Source organism: Elephantulus edwardii, unplaced genomic scaffold, assembly GCF_000299155.1.
Source record: "Elephantulus edwardii isolate Elephantulus edwardi_28Jun2011 unplaced genomic scaffold, EleEdw1.0 scaffold00215, whole genome shotgun sequence".
In the NCBI taxonomy this organism is placed as follows: Eukaryota; Metazoa; Chordata; class Mammalia; order Macroscelidea; family Macroscelididae; genus Elephantulus; species Elephantulus edwardii.
The window spans coordinates 2,691,703-2,708,411 of NW_006399965.1; the positions used below are offsets into that span (position 1 = coordinate 2,691,703).

General features: G+C 40.0%; 1 protein-coding gene and 1 pseudogene across 3 annotated transcripts in view; both read right to left on the reverse strand.

Moving 5' to 3' along the window:
• KCNAB1 (potassium voltage-gated channel, shaker-related subfamily, beta member 1) overlaps nt 1–16,709 on the reverse strand; it is a 613,103-nt gene that overhangs the window by 520,481 nt on the left and 75,913 nt on the right. The gene's annotated exons all lie outside the window — the stretch shown is intronic.
• LOC102871304 lies at nt 324–557 on the reverse strand (annotated as a pseudogene).

A 16,709-nucleotide genomic window follows, 5' to 3' on the forward strand; every position in this document is an offset into this window, starting at 1 on the left:
GAGAGAGAGAGTTCAGCTGCTCTGGGATTATCTTATCTGGGTTTTTGTCGGGGTGGCAGGAGAGGATCCTCTGCCGGGATGCTTTCTTCACCTCTTTGCTGCCTCCCCCTCAATCCCGAGCAGCGCATACAGGTCCATCTGAAAGAGCTCCTTGGCCACTGCCATGGTTCCAACTCTGGCTCACTTGGTACTACAACGTTTTCACATTTTTAAAGGGTCAGAGAAATTTTGTGTTGTAAGGTGCTGAAATGGTAATCATTCTGTCTCCACGTTGTAGGAAATGGGTTACAGTCAATTACTCTTCCCAGCAGCCAACTGGAAGATTATTCCATTGGTTTTTCAGCACCAGTTAGGCTGGCATCTGCAATGGTAGCCAAGTAAATGAGATTTCTGTGTAACACATGCTGGTACTGGACACACTCGTTTGCCCGTCTCTTGTTCTGATATTCCACGATACAGCGAATCAGCTGGTCATTCTCCTCCAGGAGCCGCTGGATAGTCTCTTGATTCACTTCTGCCTTGCCTCGCAGCCAATCCGGTACGAAGGCCACCGACATCCCGGGGTGTCTCGGGGGCACCGAGCCCAACATTCCATAGTCAGATCCCCCGGCGCGTCGGTAAACAACTTCCTCCTTAGGGTAGTTTTATCTTTTCTTGAGAATGGTATATTGAAGTCTCCTGCTACGATAGTGGTGTTGTCTATTTTTTCATTTTTTTAATATTTGCTTTGTATATTTTGCAGCTTTATCATTTAGTGCATATTTATTATAGTTATGTCCTCTTGTTCTATTGACCCTTTAAGCATTAGGCAGTGAGCTTTCTTGTCCTTTGTGATGATTGTTGCTTTGAAATATATTCTATCAGAGATTAATATCACTACTACTACTTTTTTCTGGTTGCCATTTGCTTGGTATATTTCCCCCCCTTTATTTTTAGTCTTCTTTATCTTCACTTTTCAAGTGCGTTTCTTGGAGACAGCATATTGATGGGTTTGTTTTTTCATCCAATCTGTTACTCTTTTTTCTCCTCAGTGGTGTATTCAAGCCATTCACATTTAGTGTAATTATTGAGAGACTATGTTTTATTGCCATCATTTGGTGTTGTTGCTGGTTACTTTGGTTTATCATGTTTTCTGTCACACCACTGTAAGAAGGACGTCTTTCTATGTTTCCTCCAATGCTGGTCTTGTTCTTACAAATTCCCTTAGGTTCTGCTTTTCTGAGAATATCATGATCTCTCCTTCTAATTTTATGAACAGTTTTGCTGGGTACAGTATTCTTGGTTGACAGTTGTATTCTTTGAGTGTTCAATATATATCATTCCACTGTCTTCTTGCTCACATGGTTTCTGCTGAGAAACTGGCTTCTTCCTATTCTGGGATTCTGATTATGTACATGTTATTTCTCTTGATGGTGCCCCACAGTATTTTTAGGTTCTCATCTTTTTCCTTCCTTTTTGAACCTACTTTTTCTTCCAGTAGATCAGTGGTGACAATTCTATCTTCTGTTTAGCTGGTTCTGTGTTCCATCTCTTCAGCTTTGTTCATATGTCCCTCTAACATGTTGACAATATCTGAAACATTGGTCCTCATATTCTGCATTGTGTTTTCTTGGTTTTTTTCCAGAGCCTCTAATGCCTCATTTGTTTTATCTGCATTGTCTTGTGTTGCTTTTTTAAGTTCCTCTTGGTTTTGCTTGGAGAGTCTCATAATTCTTTGGGTTTGTCTTTTATACATTTAAAACATTCCGTCATTGTTCTTTTGAATTCTGTGTCAGATAGTTCCATCAGACTTTTTGGCTTCAGTAAATTCATTGATACTGTGCCACTTTTTGGAAGTGACACCTTGTTTTGGGTTCCTGTAGGGTTTAAGATAGTCTGCTTCTTCCGTGACATTGCTGTGGTAGAGTTTTTTATGTCTGATGCCTTAACTGGATCTTGATCTGAAAACCTTGGCTCAGGAAGTCACTGCTCAAGAAGGGCAGGGCAGCTACCTTGTCTGAGTTTCTCTTTGAGCTTTTGACTCAAGGGAAGATTTGCTTCAGTTGGGGAGAAATATGGCCTGTGAGTCAGCAGTCTTTTCTGTCAGCAACTGCTACAGCTAGGCTAGGCAGGTCCAATGTGCCAAGGGCTAAAGACAGCTCAAGCTCTTGGAGGGGAGAGAAAATGGGATTATCTGTGATATTGGGTTCCCTGGCACAGTTCAGAGAGAGGGCTGCAGTTTGTCCTCTAGACAGCAGGGTGTCCAGGTGGTGGGTTTGCCTGTCCGGGCAGTGGGGCCAGAGCCATCAGGCAGAGGGGACAAGGCCTCCAGGTGGTGGAGCCAGGGGCCTCCCAACAGCATGGCCTTGGTCTAGTGCTCCAGGTAGGGGAAAAGTTCAGGCCACACAGGAGTGGCAGCTGCGGATGGTGTGTGTGGGCCTTGGTCTTCTGCAGTAAGCAAGCCTTCTCACTTTCCACAAAGAAATTTGTGTCATCTGCATAACACAAGCTGTTGAAGAACCTTCCTCCAGTCCTGATGCTATATCTTTCCTCATAGAGTCTGCTTTCTTGCATTACTTAATCAGCATATAAATTGAGTAGATATGGAGAAAGGCTACAACCCTGATACATACCCTTCCTGATTTTAAACCATGCAATATTCTTTTTCTTGGTTCACACAACAGTTTCTTCGTCTGGGTATAGATTTTGTATTAGCAAAATTAAGTGTTCTGGGATTCCTACTCTTCTTAATGTTAATAATCATAATTTGTTAGATCTACACAGTCAAACTACAACCAGGAAAGGAAGACATCTGGAGAGTTAAGAAGTTCTGCTCCCTCATAGCTGAATTCAGTGTCCATTTGTGAGGTTAACTTTGTCTGCACTTTGAATTGTGCCCTTAACTCTCTTTGTTCATGGAGATAGCATTAAATGAAGCAGAGGAAGTATGTGCAAACCAGGGAAAGCCAAATGCAGCAAAAGTAAATGGCATTCACAGAGACTGTTTCCTTGTTTGGGTATGTACCTGTGGGATGGAGAAGAGACCTTTTAAGTGATTTTTAAGTTATTTTCTTTAATCCTCCATTTGCACAATAGTCATGAGAGTCTGCACACATTTTGCAGCTTTTCTGAGACCTTTCCAGCTTACAAGTATTGTATTAACCTTCTCTGAGTTTTATTTGTAAAACATGAGTGATTGCATAGAGGTCTTACCAACAGGAGCAGCCAGTCTGAAGCATAAAACAGCAAAGAGTATTTAAAAAGACTCTGCCAAGAAGCATCTTGGGAAGTCATTTTCAAGCAGAGCTCAAGCCCCCAGGCAGGCATGGTGCTGCTGTCCCAGAAAGTTAACTGGCCTTGGGCTGAGAGCTCCATTTCCACGCAAGGGCCAAAAGAGGAGTGCTCTGTGGCAGAACACCAGAGCACAGGGGGCTGATGTCAGAAAGTTCTGGAAGGATACTGTGGTGAGAGGGCAGCCCCAAACTAGATGGTTGTTACTCAGAGGGCTTTTCTGAGTGTTCCTGACCTGACACTCTCATGTTCCTCAACTGGTTCCTGCCTATTTTCACAAGTGAATCCCAACCTTTATGTTTGTGGTTGATTACTTAACTGCACTACCTAAGACCAATCTCCTCTCAAAGGAAGCCCTTTATTCCTCCCTTGTAAAAGAAGCCTTGTGAAATCAGTGGCATTGGGAGTGTTCTGTTGTCCCAATGTCCCCATTTTGCAGACGAAGTCTAAATCCAGGGAAGTATAGTGATTTGCCTCCACTCCAGTCTCATAACCAGCTGACAGGCACCTAACTGTATAACAAATAACTTTGAATAAGATATTTATTGTTCATACTTAATTCATATTTACACTTTATGAGGAGATGATTTTTTTTAATGGCCTACATTGATTTTTTTTTAGTGCTTTGAAGCTTCTTATACTTTTGCTGTGTCATGAGGAATGAATGAAATTCTATAAATAAAGGATAAAGCTATATTAGAGCTAGACTTTTTTATGTTTTATAAAGAATAGGGGAAATATGACAATCTACTAGAGCTGGCAGTAAGAAAAAACAAGATGGCAACAGTGTGCAGCTATTGTAGGATAAGTAGAAAGAAAAGAGAAAAGTCATCACCCTTTAACTTGAATCATCTCAACTCGTAGCCGACCTTCCAGCAGTTTTCCAAGACTGTAAAGGAGATTGTCCCTCTTTCTCTCACTGAGCTAATAACAGATTTCAACCACTAGAGAGGTGTCACCTTCAGGGTAGCAGAACAATTCCTTACCCATTGGGCCAAGAAGTTTCAAATACTCAAAAAGAAAATTGGTCAAAGCAACAAGAGTAATGCCAAGAAGATGAACTCACGAGCTTTGGGCAACTTCCAAGCACTGAAACTTTAATCAATGAATCATTACAGCTCTGACTCTGAACATAGTTGAACTTTTTTTCTGTTTTTTAAATTTTATACTGATTATTTATAAAGTTCTAATACATTGTTTTTCACACTGATCTTTCCCATTTCCTTGACCCCTGCATCAAATTCTGTGACCCTATGATTAACCACCCCCATATATCCTCATCCCTCTGCTTCCACCCTCCCCAAAAACTTGGATCCTCATACTCATTTTACAATAATGGTTTTTATGCAATTTATGTCCTTAGGGGATTGAGTTAGCATAATTCTCTCTAGTCACTCCCAAGTAAGGTAGTAATTTACAAAATCATTGCTCCTGTGTGCTGCATAGTGTTCCATTGAGTGAATGTACCATAATTTCTCAATCCATTCTGTTGTGTTTGGACATCTAGGCTGTTGGCTTGTTCTTGTGATGGTGAATAACACTGCTATGAACATTGAAGTACAAGTCTTGATTTGTGCCTTAGTTCTCATTTTCTCAGGGTATATTCCAAGCAGTGGAATAGCTGGGTCATATGGAATTTCTATGTTCAGCTTTTTGAGGAAATATCAAACTGCCTGCGAGAGTGGTGATACCATTTTACAATGCCACCATCAATGTATAAGAGTTCCTATCTAGCCACATCCTCTTCAACATTTATTTCTTGCCGTCCTATTAAACTTTGCCACTGCTACCAGAGTGAGATGGTACCACATTGTGGTTTTGATTTGCATCTCTCTTATTGCCAGTGATTTAGAGTATTTCTTCATGTGTCTGTTGGCCACCCAAATGTCTTCCTCTGTGAAAAGTCTTTGCCTAACTTCTGTGCATTTTGTAATTGGATCTTTTTCTTCTGGAGGCCCAGAAGTAGTCTGTAAACTTTTTGATATGAGACCCCTGTCTGAGATGGTATTGTCAAATGTCTTCTCCCAGTCAGTAGGTTTTCTTTTCACCTTAATGGGGAAAAGTTGTTGATGCACACAGGAATATAATCTTTAGAAGGATCTATTAATTATTTTTTTTCCTTTTTAGATTGTGCATTTCTGGCTGAATTTGGCAGTTTCTTTATACTGCAGGCTAGGCCTTCTAAGCTTAATCTCAGTTTGTCTCTTAGGAACATTATGCTGTTGAGCTTTACTTCCATGTCTCTGGTCCACTTTGAGTTGTTTTTTGTGTATGGTGTGAGATGTGGATCCTGTTTCAACATTCTGCAGACGGAAGTCCAGTTTTGCCAGCATCATTTGTTGAAGAGGTTATCATTTTCCCATTTGATAGGTTTTGTTTCCTTGTTGAATTTTAGTTGACCATAAATAGATGGATCTATTTCTGAGGTCTCAATTCTGTTCCATTGGTCTATGTGCCTGTCATTGTACCAGTACCATGCTGTTTTGGTTACTACCACTGTGTAGTAGGTTTTGACGTCAGGGAGCGTTATGTCTCCCATTTCATTTTTGTTTCTCAAAAGTGTTTGGGTTATTCAGGGTCTTTTGCCTTTCCAAATAAACTTGACAACTTCCCTTAGGGACCTCTCCAAAGTATCAAAGAGCAATGGTGTCTATCTGAAGACTAAGGTGTGTCTGATATAGGCCATAGTCTTTGCAATCACTTGTTATGCATCAGAAAGTTGGACAATGACTAAGGAGGATAGAAGGAGAACTGATGTCTTTGAGCTGTGGTGCTGGAGAAGAGTATTGAGGGCGCCATGGACTGCTAAGAAAATAAACAGATTCATCCTGGAGAGGGTTAAACCAGGCTGCTCCTTGGAGGCAAGGATCCTGAGGTTTCATCTGACATACTTTGGACATGTTGTAAGGAGGGACCATCCCTTGGAGAGGGACATCATGCTTGGGAGGGTGGAGGGACAGTACAGGAGGGGAAGGCCCTCCATGAGGTGGATTGATTCAATGACTGCAATAATCAGGATGGGTGTGTCCGAGACAGTGAGATTGACACAGGACAAAGCAGAGTTTAGGGCTGTTGTATATAGGGTTGCTATGAGTTGCAAGTGACTCAACAACACATAACAACAACAACAACAACAACAATCTCTTTGAAAAACGACTTTGATATCTGTGTTGGGATTGCATTGAACATGTAGATTGCTTTTGATAGGATTGTCATTTTTACAATACTGAGTCTTCCTAGTCATGAACAGGGCACATTTTTCCATTTCTTTATGTCTTTTATTGTGTCTTACAGAAATGTTGTGTAGTTTTCTTTGTATAGGTCTTTTGTATCTAATTAGGTTCACTCCCAAGTATCTCAATTTGTGATTGTCTGTTGTAAATGGTATTACTTCCTTGGTTTCCTTCTCTGAGTTCTCTTTGTTACAGTAGAAGAATCCCACTGATTTTTGGTTATTGACCTTATATCTCACCATTCTACTAAGTTGGCCTAGTAACTCTAAGAATTTTTTTGTTGAGTCTTTGAGTTTTTCTGTCATATCATCTGCATATAGCTATGGTTTAACCACCTCTTTGCCAATCTGAATGCCTTTTACTTCCTTCTCTTGTCATATTTATCTAGTACAATATTTAATAGAAGTGGTGAAAGGGCATTCTTGTGTGGTCTGCTGAATTTTTTTCTTATATTTGTGAATATTTCCCTGAAAGAAAACAATATGCTAGGTATATCAGAGTCAGCGAGACTGGATAAGGATAGGGCAGGCTTCTGAAATATTGTACTAAGGGTTTTTATGAGTTGCAGGCAACTTGATGGCACATATCAACAAGAATATAAAATAATAATATTTATAATATGTAATAATGTTTATAATAGATCAGGTGGACTTAAGAAGAGTAGATAGGCATTGTTTTAATAGTGGTTTTTGGTTTTTTTTTTGAGATAGAAGTTTCCTAGCCTGACTCTGGAAAAGACTAAGCATGTGTCATTGTGAATGATCTGACCCACATCCTTTATCTCAAGGGTGCACTAAGATGTCTATGGCAGGAAGATAGAAAAGATGTGAAAGACTGGAAGGAGAAAGGAACATTTCAGTTATCAATACATGAGAACTGATCCTCGCCACCACCCACAACACTCTTTTTAGAAAACACTGGATTAGGCGGTATTTTGTGCCTCACACCAACCACGACAACAGTGTCTGTCCTTCACAGTGGAACACAGAGCTCCTGACCACCATCTGCTGTGTCTAAGTCAGTGCCATGGATAACTGCTTACATGAACACCCTCTGTTCTAGGATACTCTCCTTAGATGCCTGAATGGCTTTCAGTGGGTAGTTCTCGTCGTGACATTTAATTTGCTTATGTAAGAATCCAGCTCGATCTTGCTCCTTGGCTCCACAGTCTCATCTGCTAAGGTCCAAGTTATTCTTCACTCAGCAACAAAAATTATCCCGAGGCTATGATTCCTTACGTCAAACTGATAAGGTAAAGGAAGCCATGGGCAGAATGATCATTCTATGTGGACAAAGTGCCACCGACACTTTTAGAGAGCAAGAGAAACCTATCAGGGAGTTTGAAGCTGGAGTGACCCATACTAGGGCAAGGCTGTTTCTCCAGACCCAGAGGACTTTCTCAGCCAAGCCCAGCAACCATCCAAATGGGCCCTGAGCCACCGATTCTTGCTCAGCACAATCCTCCCAGGGCTCGTCCTTCCCTGGCAGGCAAGGAGTTCTAGGGAGACAAGAGGCCAAAAGTGTCTGTCTGATACTCTCTCAAATGACCCCCAAAATTACAAATTAAGTCAAGAAAACAAAGAGGGTCTGGTAGGTCAATAGGTAAAGCCCAAGAGAGCTCATGAGAAGCTCTGAGAGGAAAAAGACTCCGTAAAGATGGCAGGTTAGGAAACGTTACGGGACAGTTCTACTGAGTCTTTGAGGTCATTATGAATCAGAATCAATTCGACATCACACATCAACAGGGAGAGACAACTTGTTTTCCAGCTTCCCAATGTGTAGTAGAAAGGGGAAACGTGTAACAGGATAATGATATGAGAGGCTCTTGAAATGTTTCACATCTTCAATAATGTACTGTTTCTTAGTGCTTCTATAGGAGAAGGACCACAAGTTCGTCCTTTTAAAAAAAAGAAATATATTTTCTCACAATTTTGGAGGCTGTGAGTCTGAATGCAGGTGTCAACTCAAGAAGAAGGCTTTGTTTCTTTCTCTGTCAGCTCAAGAAGGTCTTAGTCTACTTTGAGCTTCTGTGGTTTTATTCTTTCTTGATCTTCATGTAGTGTGGCATCTGCCCGTCCTCTCTGTGCTTCCTTCTCTCTATTTGAAATAGTTTTTTTTTATATATTTATAAAACTAGTGGCTTAAAACATAGTGAAGTTTTGGTTTTGTTATTGTGATTGTTATGTGCCATCAAGTCGCTTGCAACTCATAAAGACCCTATGTACAACAGCTCGGAACCCTGCACTATCCTGAGCCAACCTTATTGTCTCTGACACAGCTATTCCCATTACCCCAGTCACTGAGTCAATCCATCTCATCGAGGGTCTTCCTCTCTCGTGCTGTCCTTCCACCATTCCAAGCATGATATCCTTTTCCAAGGACTGGTCCCTCCTTGCAACATGTCCAAAGTATGTCAAACGGACCTTCAAAATCTTTGCCTCCAAGGAGCAGCATGGTTTCACCCTCTCCAGGATGGACCTGTTTGTTCTCTTAAAAGTGGATGGTATATTCAACACTCTTCTCTAGCACCACAGCTCAAAGGCATCAATTCTCCTTCAATCACCCCTTGTCATTGTCCAGCTTTCTGATGCATAGTAAGTAATTGCAAAGAACATGGCCTGGATCGGGCACAACTTAGTCTCCAGACTGACATAGATGCTCTTCAGTACTTTGGAGAGGTCTCTAACAGCAGACTTTTCCAAAGCAATTCATCTTTGGATTTCCTGTCTGCCGGTACCAAGAGTGTTGGTTGTGGAGCCAAGCAAACTAAAGCTGTTAACAATCTCAATCTCTTTACCATCTATAGTGATGCTTACATAACAACAGCAACAACAAAAAGACCAAACCTGTCCCCAAATGAGTTTATCTCCACAATGATAAAGATTTTTAGGATACAGGATTTTAGAGCACATATTTTGGGGAGACACTAATCAGTCTGTAACATCTACTCAAACTCACTGTCTTCCAATCAGAATAGACTCATAGCTCATGCTCCAGTAGGTTTCGAAACTGTGGACTTGCTGCCAGAGTTCCATCAAACAATAATACGTTATTACATATTTTAAGGATTTTATAACAGTATGAAACACTTAAAAACAAGACCAAAACCCAACTCATTGCTGTCAAGTAGAAACCGACTCATAACTGACCCTCTAGTAGGTTTTCAGAGGCTGTAAATTGCTCAGGGGATTGCATGCCTTTCTCTCGCAGAGCCACTGGGGAGTTTGAACCTCCAGAGAGATGTCAGCTTTGGGATAGCAACACAACTTCCCCCAGACTATGCAGACTATGCCTCCAGAGGACCTAAGAAAATGCAAACTTTTAAGAATGTACATTTAGTTGAGTCACAGTTTGTTGTGATCCACACAGTCAAACGCCTTTGCATAGTCAATGAAACACAGATGGACATTCTTCTGGTACTCTCTGCTTTCAGCTAAAATCAATCTTACATTAACTACAATATCCCAGTACCACGGCCTCGTCCATACCCAGCCTGCACATCTGTTAGTTCTCTGTTGATGTGCTGTTCCATTCATTTTGGGATTCTTTCCAGCAGAATCTTGCTGGCATGCAATATTAATATTGTTCAATAATTTCTGCACTCTGTTGGATCACCTTTCTTTAATATGGGAACAAATATTGATCTCTTCCAGTCAGTTGGCCAGGTGGTTGTCCTCAAGATTTCTTGGCACAATTTGAAGAGCACATCCAGGGAAACGTCTGTTTGTTGAAATATGTCAATTGGTATGCCACCAATTCCTGGGGTCTTGGTTTTTGTTTGTTTTGGGGTTTTTTTTTTTGTTTGGGTTGGGTTTCTTTGTTGGGGTTTGTTTGTTTGTTTTGTCAATTCTTTCAGAGCAGCTTTAACTTTTTCCTTCATCACTACAGGCTCTTGCTCATACGTTGTTTCATGAAATCTTCTGTTTCCATCAATTTCTTTTAGTACAGTGACTCTGTATCTTCTCTATCTGCATCTTCTTTTAATGCTTCCTTGATCATTTAATATTCTGCTGAAAGCATCCTTAAGTACTGAAACTTGAGGCCAGAATTTGTTCTTCAGTTCCTTCATCTTAAGAAATGCTGAGTGAGTCCAGTCCCTTTGATTTTCTGACTTCAGCTCTTTGCACGTTTCATTATAACATTTTATTTTGTCTTCCCGCACTGCCCTTGCAAATCTTCTGTTCAACTCCTTCATTTATTTCTTTCTTTCCTTTGTTTTGACTTCTCAGCACTTTAGTGCAATATTCAGAGTACTTTCTGACATTCATCTTAGTCTTTTCTTCCTCCTCTGTCTTTGTAATGACCTTTTGCATTCATTATTCATGGATAATATTCTTGATATCCTCCCCCAGCTAGTCTGGTTTTCACTCCTTAGTGTTCAAGGCCTCAAACCTATTCCTGAGATGATTTTGAAATTCAAGTGGGATACACTCAAGGTCAAATTTGGGTTCCTGTGGATTTGATTTAATTTTCCTTACCTTGAGCTCGAACATGCATATAAGTAGTGGGAGGTCTGTTTCACAATCAGCACCTGGCCTAGTTTTCAGAGCTAATCTTGAACTTCTCCAGAGATTCTTTCCACAGATGTAATCAATCTGATTTCTATGTATACCATCAGGTGAAATCTATGTGTATACCCTTGTTTATGTTTCTTATGAAAAATCACTGATTGGAAGAATAGGAATCCCTGAACACTTGATAGTGCTTATGTGAACCCTTTACTTGGACCAGGAGGCAGTTGTCACAACAGAGCAAAGAAATGCTGCAGTGGTTCAAAATTGGGAAGGGATGCCAGGGATGTGTCCTATATCCATACCTTTTCCTATGTATATACATAACAGATTATCCAATAGGCTGGGCTCTATGAGGAGAAATGTGGCATCAGGACTGGAACGCAGATTGACACAACCCTGCTTGCTGAAACTGAGGAGGTCCTGAAGCACTTGCTGCAGAAGGTCAAGGACTACAGCATTCAATATGGATTGGAGCTCAACATCAAGAAAAAAAATGTTCTCACCACTGGGCCAATTGGCAACATCATGACAGAAGATGAAGAGATTGTGATTGTTGACAGCTTCAGTTTGCTTGTTTCCACAATCAACACTCTTGGTACCAGGAGCCAGGAAATTAAAAGACAGATTGCATTGGGAAAGTCTGCTGTCAGAGGCCTCTCCAAAATATTGAAGAGTAACAATGTCAGTCTGCAGACTAAGGTGCATCTGATTCAGGCCTTGGTCTTTGCAATTACTTGCTATGTGTCATAAAGTGGGACAGTAACTAGGAATGATGGAAGAGAAATTGATGCCTTTGAGCTGTGGTGCTGGAAAAAAGTCTTGAATATACCATGGACTTCTAGGAGAACAAACAGGTTTGTCCTAGAGAGGGTGAAACCAGGCTGCTCCTTAAAGGCAAGGATGATGACGCTTTGTCTGACATACTTTGGACATGTTGAAATGAGGAACCAGTCCTTAGAGAGGGACGTCATGCTTGGAAGGGTGGAGGGATAGTACAATAGAAGTAGACCCTCGATGAGATAGATTGATTTAGTGACTGGGATGATGGGGGTAGGTGTGTCAAAGACAATAAGATTGGCACAGGATAGAGCAAGATATAGGGCTGTTGGACATAGGGTCGCTATAAGTCGCAAGTGACTCAATGGCACACAACAACAACAATTATATTTAGTTTGCAGACGCATAGAAAAAGTTTGAAAGAAATGACTACAAATTATTTCTAATACGTATGCCAGGATTATGAAGGACTTTCATTTTCTAAATTATACACTGTGCACTATTTAAAATTTCGTTCAAATTAGTGTGTATTTCTTTTAATGGCAGAAGAAAAGAATAAGCATTTTTTTTAAAAAATCAAACCTTTAGAAATGATTTAGGGGTATAAAAAAGAATTTTTCTTGAACAAAACAGGCTATAGAGAAATATATGCAGGATAATATTGATTTCTTCATATATTCATTTATAGCAAAAATATGAAAAGAAATACACTAAATAGCTAACAGTAGTAATTTTTGGCAAACGAATTGGATGTGATTTTTATTTGTCCTCATTCTCTAAGTTCTACATTTCTGGCAATGACGATGCATTTACAGTCAGGAAGGGGAGTGTACAATGAGACGAGCAGACTAAATAGCATCCTGAGTACAAATATATCGAGGGACTGGGAAAGATTAACTCAAGTAGGCTATCCACTTGGCTTGCCGGAAATATTAACACAAGTTCACCAAGGGCATAGATGTTTCTCTCAAAGCAAACATGGTGTGAAAAGATATGGAGCATGAAAAAGGAATTGGTCTATTTAAGTCATATCTTGTAGTTCAGGATGAGCATGTAAAGTTGAAATAAGTGAAATAGATGAAGAATGAAGCAATACTGGATGAAGAACTTCGTCCACTGTGGTGAAGAATCTACACTTGAAGCTACAAGCAAGGGAAGTCATTGATGGATTTTAAGTAGTGCAATGATATGATGTAGATTGGTATTTCAGATCCCCGCTTCACTGGATGATGGCATGAAATAAGAAGCCAGCAAGAGCAAGTTTTGCAACAATTAAGGTAAGAAGCTTAAAGATGAATCTCAGTTGAAGAGATCTGTAGAAAACAGGATATATAGGACACAATGACTTATTGGATATTTGTGGTGCATCTAGGTTGAAGAACTAGGCCAGCAAACTCCCAAGTTTGTGAGATGGGAAATTATATATTCATGGTATTCTTTTCCTAGAATAGAGGGATAGAGGAGCTTCAAGAAGAAACAGACTACGGATGGAGAGGAGTGTTAAAAGAATAATTTCTTTTTTAATTTGTTAAGTTGAACTGATAAAACTCACCCAGGTAGAAATACTGAATTTTTTAATAATATTGATGACATGAATCTCATGCTCAAAAGAAGTAATTGGACAAGAGACTTGGATTTCAGAGCTATGAACTCTGAAATGAGTTCTAAAATGGTAAATGAGTTCATTTACCAGCTCATGTGGATGAGATGTCTCTTGATGAATACATAAAAGGAAAAGGAGAACCAAGCATGGAGTTCTGAGGAGAGTTCATGTTAGAGGGTCAAGAGATAAAAGAGAATCCAGTCAGATAACCACAAAAGCAGAGTCAAAGATACTAAGATGAGACAGGAAAATGATATCCAAAAAAATCAAGGATTGAGACAGGAAAGCAGTTACAGGAGCATAGGGCAAAAAGAGAGAGGATTTTTGTTTTGTTTTAAAAATAGAAGGCATTTGAGCAGATTTATATTCTGAGGAGGCAGAGACAGAAGAAAGTAGCATGGAGGAGAGGAGATAACAGATGGATCGAGGTCCTGGAGGAAGGATGTTCTGTCTGGAAGAGGGGTGTCAGTTTTGAACAGGAAGAGAATTACCAATCACGTGGGGGTGGGGAAGAGAAAGGAGTCAGGACAGGGGTTGATACAGATAATTATGTAATTTAAAAGGCTAAATTCTGAGGTAGATAGTGAGGGATATTTTTATTTCTTTATAGAGAGAAAGGCAATATCATTACTTGGGAGTTGAGCAATTGCATGCAAAAAAAGAGAGCTTATAAAAGAGGGACAGAAAATTGAAGGAGCAGGTGAGAGAAAAGTGACAGGGTCAAAAGGATTCTTAGTAACGAGGCTTCCACTAAGGTCAAGGGTGGTAAATTTGGGGCCCACCTATTGAGAAGAAATTTTTTTATCTCTTCAATATTCAGGAGCTGCACCAGTGTGGGTGCAAAGAAGGAAATATTTAGATAGTCTCAGGCTGAGAACACAAGGCCTACATACATACGCAGCTCCTGGGCTTCAGAGGTGGGAAGATCTGGATTCACCTTTGCTCTCCCTAAATCATGTAATGCCCATCCTCCCAGAATTCCACATGGCTTGGCCAACAGTCAGGGGATTCAAGCAAAGGAAGCCTACATATATAACCAGCTTTGGGGAATATACCCTAAAGAGACCATAAATGGCACCCAAGTAGATATATGCATACCCATATTTATTGCGGCTTTGTTTACAGTATAACCAGCTTTGGGTCAAGGGCCTGGCTTGAGGGCCAAGAAAACAGCGTTTACATACCAGATGTAGAGGAGACATTACCATCTTCTGGTAATCATCTTACTGTGACAGCAGAATGCTACAAATGGAAGAGAAGAGGCACTAAGTCACAAGAAGTCAGTCCTAGAGCAGAAGTTCAGGGATAAAGGACTTTCACTTAGAACTCTCTGTGACAGAAATCCTTCCCTAAGCCTTGAACCGAGAATTCAGACTTAGAGATTCCTAAACTGAAGAGAGACAGACATCAGCGTGAGAGACCTGCAGCAGCACAAGGCTTTACACGGAAGTTAACTGATAGCTAACCCACCGTATCAAGAGCTGGATAGGGGAAGGGAGGTGTTGAATGGGGAAGGGGGTGTTGGTAGTGCAGGGAAAGGTCAAGAAACATGTGGCACAGTGGGGAATGGCACTGAATCTATTGGTTATTTCTATAATTGGGATATGTCCTTCATCTGCTCCTTTCTGGAAAATGCTGTTCTAAAGCGGAGCATTCAAATCAAAACAGACTAGGAGGAAGGATAGGCCATTCCCTCCCCAAATATTAGGCCTTTGAAAACCCTATGTACAACACAGCACAATAGAGCACACTTAGAGTAGACTAATAGATATGGCAATTGAGACTGAGCCCTCAAATATGGGAACACAAAGGATGTTTCCAAACACTAGTGATTGGAATGTGGAATCTGAGAAGCATGAATGTAGGAAAATTGAACATTGCTAAAAAAGAAATAGAAGGCATAAATATTGATACACTAGGTATTGATGAGATGAGATGGGTTGTCATAGGATATTTTTAATCAATCATATGATCTACTATGCCAGAAATGAAAAGGTGAGGAAAAACAGGATTACTTTTATAGTTTAAAATAGTAATTTCTATATCAAACTTGAAATACAATGTTGTGAATGGCAAGATAATATCCATACATATAAAAGGAAGTCCAATGAATATCACTACTATGCAAATATATGCACCAACAACCAGAGCCAAATAAGAGGAAAAGATTATTTCTACCAACTTTTGCAGTTAGAAATTGATTGAACATGACACTAAGATGCATTAGTATTAATGGGTGACTGGAATGCAAAAGTTGAGAACAGGGAATAAGGATTAGTAGTCAGAAAACATGGACTTGGTGACAGAAGTGAGGCTGGAGATAGAATGATAGGATTCTGTACAAATAATGATTTCTTTCTTGCAAATACCATATATATATTTCACCTGATGATGTACACAGGCATTAGAGCGATTACATCCGTGGAAAGTATGATTGGAGAAGCTCAAAATCAGCAATGAAAACCAGGCCAGTTGCTAACTGTGGAATAGACCACCAACTACTCATATTCCAGTCCAAAATAGGGGTAAAGAAGGGTAAACCAAGTTCACAGGAACCAAAATTTGACTTTAAGTCTATTCCACCTGAATTTCAAAACCATCTCAGGAACAAGTTAGAGGCCTTGAAAACTAATGAATTAAGATGAGATGAAATTAAATGAGCTGTGGGAGGATATCAAGAATATCATCCACAAAAAAAAAAAAGCAAAAGGTCATAGTACAAAGACAGAGGAAGAAGACCAAATTGGACATCAGAAAAGACTCTAAATATTGCACTAGATGTCAGAGAAGACAAAGCAAAAGAAGAAATCAAGACGTTAAAGAGCTGAACAGAAGATTTCAAAGGGCAGCATGGGAAGAGAAATCAAAGTATTATAATGAAATGTGCAAAGAGATGGAGTCAGAAGCTCAAAACAGTCAAACTCACTCAGCATTTCTTAAGCTGAAGGAACTGAAGAACAAATTCAAGCCTCAAGTTGCAATACTTAAGAATGCTATAAGAAGAATACTGAATGATCCAGGAAGAAATAAAAGAAGATGGAAGGAATGTACCGAGTCACTGTACCAAAAAGAACTGACTGACACAGAATTTCATGAAACAATATATGATCAAGAGCCTATGGGGATGAAGGAAAAAGTTCAAGCTGCTCTGAAGGAGTTGGAAGGTTCCAGGAATAAGGGTTCCAGGAATTTATGGGATACAAATTGACATATTTCAACAAACAACTGATGCCCTGGACATGCTCACCAAGTTGCACCAAGAAAGGTAGGACATCTACCTAGCCAGCTGACTGTAAGAGATCCATATTTATT